The following is a 6,000-nucleotide window of genomic DNA, read 5'->3' as shown; positions in this document are numbered from 1 at the left end:
ACCTGTACATAATTCTCCAGGATTTCCCACACTTTTTACTTATTTGGATTAGAGATTCAGTGGCATATTGTTTTATAATAGTATGATACAATTGATTCAAAAGATGGCATAACCCAGACATCCAAAGTCAAAGTTATCCTCCAACATCAAATGTTTTATATGGTCCATATAATGTTCAGGAAAAAGTCACACCATTTTGAGCGTCGGGTTTGGGTGGGAGACGGGAGAGAAATCGGTAAATTCGTAGTTTTTTACGTTTTTCGTCAATATTTCTATAACTATGCGGTTTAGCATGAACAACCTTCTAGACAAAAATGTTCTACATTAAATTTGAAATAAAAAAGGCCCCATGCATAATCCTTCTAACGCTCCAAAGTTACGGAGGTAGTATAATATAATTGGTCCAAAAAGAGGCCAAACCCAGACATCCAAAGTAAAATTTTTCCTCCAACACCAAATTGTTCTATATGGTCCACGTATTGTTTAGTAAAAAGTTGCACCATTTTGAGCGTCCAGTTTAGGGGGGAGATGGGGGAGAAGTCGGTAAATTAGTAGTTTTTTTTACGTTTTTCGTCAATATTTCTAAAACTACGCTTTAGCGTAAACAATGTTCTATACAAAAATGTTCTACATAAAATTTAAAACAAAAGATCCTATGCATAATTGTTATAAAATCAACGGTTCCAGAGTTACGGAGGGTAAAAGGTGGAGGTTTTCGATACTTTTTATATATATTTTTTCAATTGATGATGATTTTGGGTGGTGAGGTTGACGTTTCTTCAAGGGCTTATCACCATCGGCCACTGAAATAGCAAATTTTATTTACAAAACAAAATCCTGTTAAAGAAAATTTCTTTCATCAGTAATAATATTATAAATTGCCCAAAAAATATAAAAAGTTTCGAAAACCTCCACTTTACACCCTCCGTAACATTGGAAACCTTAATTTTATAACAATTATGAATGGGCCTTTTTTGTTTTATATTTTATGTAGAACATTTTTATATAGAACATTGTTAACGCTAAAGCACAGTTTTAGAAATATTGACGAAAAACGTAAAAAAACTACTAATTTACCGACTTCTCCCCCATCTCACCCCACACACTGACTTTTTACTGAACATTATCAGAGGTGTAAAAATAACACAGAAAGAGAAATACAATTAAGTTTTTTTATTGATATGATACATAATTTATACTTTTGTGATACAACAAAAAAATCGGGGTCTGAATCACTGTCACTCAGGATAAGAAATAGTTTTCGAGATAATATAAAATAATTTCAAAGAAGACTGCACTTCGAACTACAGTTTAAAATTAAATCGAAAACTAATATCTTTTCGATTTTATTTATTTATTTTAACCATAAGTAGCCTATCGGCAGGGACACATAAACTTTTCTCCGGATTATTAATTTAATCCTCCAGAAACTCTGTACCTGCAAAATATACATTCTTATCTGGATCTAATTCAGTCATTCAGTGTTTACCTGATTGTATTCAAATTTTGGGTAAATATACCTGAAATCTAATGAAACCCTTTTAAAACAGTATTTGTCAATCATAAAATAGGTTTTCCCAAAATGTACTTACTAATTCTGATTAACTATTACTAAATATAAAGGTGGCATATTTTTCTACCTGTCTTTGGACAAAATTGTTTGTATGAAAAGGGGTCAACCCACGATATACTAAACCGTGACTAAACTAAATAATTGAAGACAGATACTAATTTTCAATATTTATTTACAGTGGAACCCCGACAAGTCGGCCTCCGATAACCCGGATCGATTTTCATCAGATAAAATAAAAATGTTTTCACTTTGACTGAGTTTCTTTTACCAAGAAATAAACAATAATGTATACAACTGTACGTAATTTAGATGTACTGGACATAAGTATTTAATTTTTTTGGCAATTATAATTACCTTTATCTGTAAGAGTACCGTATTTTATTAATTTTTACCATGTTCTCCGGCTAACCCGGATTGTCGATAAGCCGGATCGGCTGCGGTCCCGATTAATCCAACTTACCGAGGTTCCACTGTATTTATTTATTTTGAAACGTTTTTTTCAGTGTAAGCAAAAAATCCAAATAAAAACAGTTGAAACGTAATAAAATAAATTTGACGTACGTCGTACGTCCTGAAGTATAGTAAGTGGACGTACGTCGTACGTCCACTGGTGCTGAAAGGGTTAATTGTGTAGCGAAATTTGTGAAATTGTGATAGCAAATTAAATATGAAGTGGTTTAAACCTTGGATACGCCTATGGATGACAGTTTCGCCATCCAGCAGCCATATTATATCACGTGATTTGGAATGCCTAATTTGTCCAATTAGGGATTCCAATGAACTGTCAGTGGTGGCCGGTGGATGGCTAAACTGACATGGTCATAGACATAGATAAGGGGGGTGGTCATCGCGTATCTAATGTTTACATTAAATATTGACAAATTTGTAAAGAATATGCTGTTTGGTTTTGTGTTTTTGTTAATTGTGTAGCGAAATCTGTGAAATTGTGATAGCAATTTAAATATGAAGTGGTTTAATAATTGGATACGCCTATGGATGACAGTTTTGCCATTCAGCAGCCATATTATATCACGTGATTTGGAATGCCTAATTCGTTCCTGTATTTGCGCATGTGCAAGCAATGTCCCCAAACAGCACAATTACATCCCTGGGACGTACCCGGGATGTACCACTAGGACATTCGTACCTCCTGAGGACGTACGTTTCAGGTCCTGGGAAATCCTCGGTACGTACCGAGAACGTCCGATGTTACAAAATCATCCGTGCCCAGGACGTCCGACCGAACTCTCCTGGGGACGTCCGACTAAAACCTCCTTGGGACGGTCGTCCGAAACCTCCTTGGAACCTCCGACCAAACCTTTTTAGGGCATTATGTAAAATGTTTTCAGAAATTTTAAACATGGCGTTTAATTACTATTAAACTATGTTGAAAAAGTCTAAAATTATTTTATATAAATTTACTCATAATTTTTAAAGATGAAATCTGCATTTAAAATGAAAAAACACATACCTATTACCTATATATCAAACAATTTTTAATTAAACTTTAACAAACAATAAGACGTCTTTTTATGTTCCTTCTCCTCCAAATTTTGATAATTCTTTTACCTACAATCGTAGATAAAAGAATATACCTAAGTTCCTACCTTATATAAAAACACTTATGCCATGATTAAATCCGGTTTTTGCTGAAGTAATGTATCTAGGTGTACAAATTGTTCCTCTGTTTGCATTAGAAAGTTAATCTTTTGTAGAATGAATAGAACCTAACATCAGAGAACAAGGACCACAGAGAAACGACACAACCGCACTAAAAACGTGTACCGTTTTTGAAGACGCATGCGCGAACCTGGTTGCTTTAAGTATCACCAGCATGCTAATTGTGTCCCTCCTGGTTGTTTTACGATAGTCCGTAGGCGTGTATGGTAAATACTCGACTTAAAAAGTTTGTTTGAGCATTTATATAATTATAATAGTTAAAATGTCTGGTTACTCGTATGTGTTTCACGGATGTTCATCTGCGACAGGAAGAGAAATAAGTTTATTTAGATTTCGTAAGAATAATAACAGGTAATTGTTATTGCTTTGTAATTTTTACATAAGTGTTAGTTATTACGTATCTAATAGTCTTATTTTGACTTGATTAAATATTATTGATAATAAATCATGACGAAAGTGATTCATTTTCTTGAATTTAATTACCCCTACGTAATGCATATAAAACTAAACTTCGCTCTGCCAAGCAAGGGATATTTCAAATTAAAAATATTAAATTTGGTGTCAGACGCAAGTCTACGAAGGTTCAGCCAGGTCAAAAATTCAACAGATGTTTTCCGTATGTTATCGCACTCCAAGATATCCTATTTTTACGAAATAAAAATATATAAAGAGTTCTATACACGAGAATTTCTGATTTAAACGACAAAAACAAAGTACGATTCAAACAAAAATTGTTGGAAACATAATTGGGCCGATAATTGAGAAAATCTTAAAATTATAGCAGAACAAGACTTCAAAATTGCAAAAACACGGTTGCAAATAAACAAACTTACATTCAATAATGAAAAAACTAAATACTTATCTACCTTTTGCAGTGCAGTATACAAAAATTGTCTGCCAACTTTTAATTATTTAAATATAAATAACAAAGGTTACCTATATATATATGGATCGGAGTATACATCGGAATCGTATTGTAGTGTTGTTTTCTGAATAGTTTGTTTTTTTGAATGTACCTAATATCTTTAGAAACAAAGAAAGTAGACGGTTTTGTAGTTTAACATGTCTTTTGTGGATGCAAAGGTACAAAGGTGGATACATCGATATTATATTGTAGTCTTGTGTTTTATTTCACAACGTACTATGTTTTCCGTCTTTTGCGTTATTTTTTCGGATATTAGCGCACTCATCACCGTATATTATAGTATAGCTTTCCGTGCGTGACAAGCTTTAGGTTCTTGACGTTCGGCAATATTTGTACTGCTTAGAGCCAATTTAAAATATTTACAGAGATAAAATTCCGCTTAAAGAAACATTGTCAAATTATGAAACATGAAGAGAAGTAAATGTAAAATGTCTTCATACTTTTGCTCCAAAGATATATCAGAGAAGGTATACGTTTCCAAGACAATAACAATATTGACATTCGATTTCAACATAAAGTTTTTTTATCGATCACGAACATTTGTCACCCAAAGAGAATTGGAACTTTCAGAGTTTGTGACATTTCCCTGGAAGTTACAATGGCTGTGTTATTTTTCGATAACCCATATTAAAAAATATAATTTATTAGGAAATACCCCAACGAACAAATTATATCTTGTATCAGCCCAAGCCAAAAACAATCAGTGAATGTCACACCTACCATAGGAAATAGGTATATTTTATTATTGGTCTTTCAATGCCAAAATCACGATAAACAAAAAGCTATTTATATTTATGGTTCCAATCAATATGATTTTCACCATTACTTTGCATTGTGCGATATATTTGCAACCTTTTGTAAATCAAAAATGATTCCATTATTATAAAGAATGCCAACAAAAGTCGGCCCTGCACGCAACTTTTTTTTCGGTGCAATATTTTATATTTATTGAAAGTCAACATAAATGCTTAATTTTATTTACGAATTTATATGTATTGTGTGACATGCCCACTGACTATTGGTATGCTGGTTGTTCAGGTTGCTTTCAAGGTCATTGGCGGCGTGCTCACGAAGGATCAAAGGCGTGTCGCTTCTCTGTGGTCCTTGTTCTCTGCTAACATTTCCTTCTATAACGGTTAATCTAATCCCTATCCTATGATTGGCCAGGCAGGGTCTAGCTTGACATAATATGACACCGTTGCCGTATCCTCAATTTTTTCACAAACATAACCACGTCACATATAGTTACATTTAAAAATAGCTGCTTCAATAATTTTGAAGCACCAAAAAAATAAAGTTTGAAAAAGTAAATAGTACATTATCAGTGTAAATACTGGATAGAAAAAACTCAAAAGAGGCATTTTAAATCAAAGTTCATTAAAATTGTTACAAAAAAAGATAAATAAAGATCAACTGTATAAATGTTTTTAAATCAAAAGATAATTTAAATTCTTTTTATTAATGATTACTATTAAGACATTAATTGAAATTTAAATTATTCAGTAGATTATATTCAAAGTTAACCAACACTGTTATAAAAAGGAAGATCAACTGATAAATGAAGATAAACTGTATAAATTTTGTTTAGATTATAAATCTATCTCTATATATTAATCTTACTATTCTTGTATATTATACCATTGATTGGAATTATACAAGAATCAAACAATTAAAGTATGGCAACACTGCAAATGCCAAATAACTGAAGGTTATTAGATACATTCCTGAACTGGTCTGGATTCGTAATTCCTAGGGACGTCCGTAATCGTACTTCCTGGGGACGTCCGATTAAGGTCCCATTGCATTCTGACTTAGCGGGACC

Source organism: Diabrotica virgifera, chromosome 3 (genome assembly GCF_917563875.1).
Source record: "Diabrotica virgifera virgifera chromosome 3, PGI_DIABVI_V3a".
NCBI lineage: Eukaryota > Metazoa > Arthropoda > Insecta > Coleoptera > Chrysomelidae > Diabrotica > Diabrotica virgifera.
Note: the sequence above shows the minus strand (reverse complement) of the source record.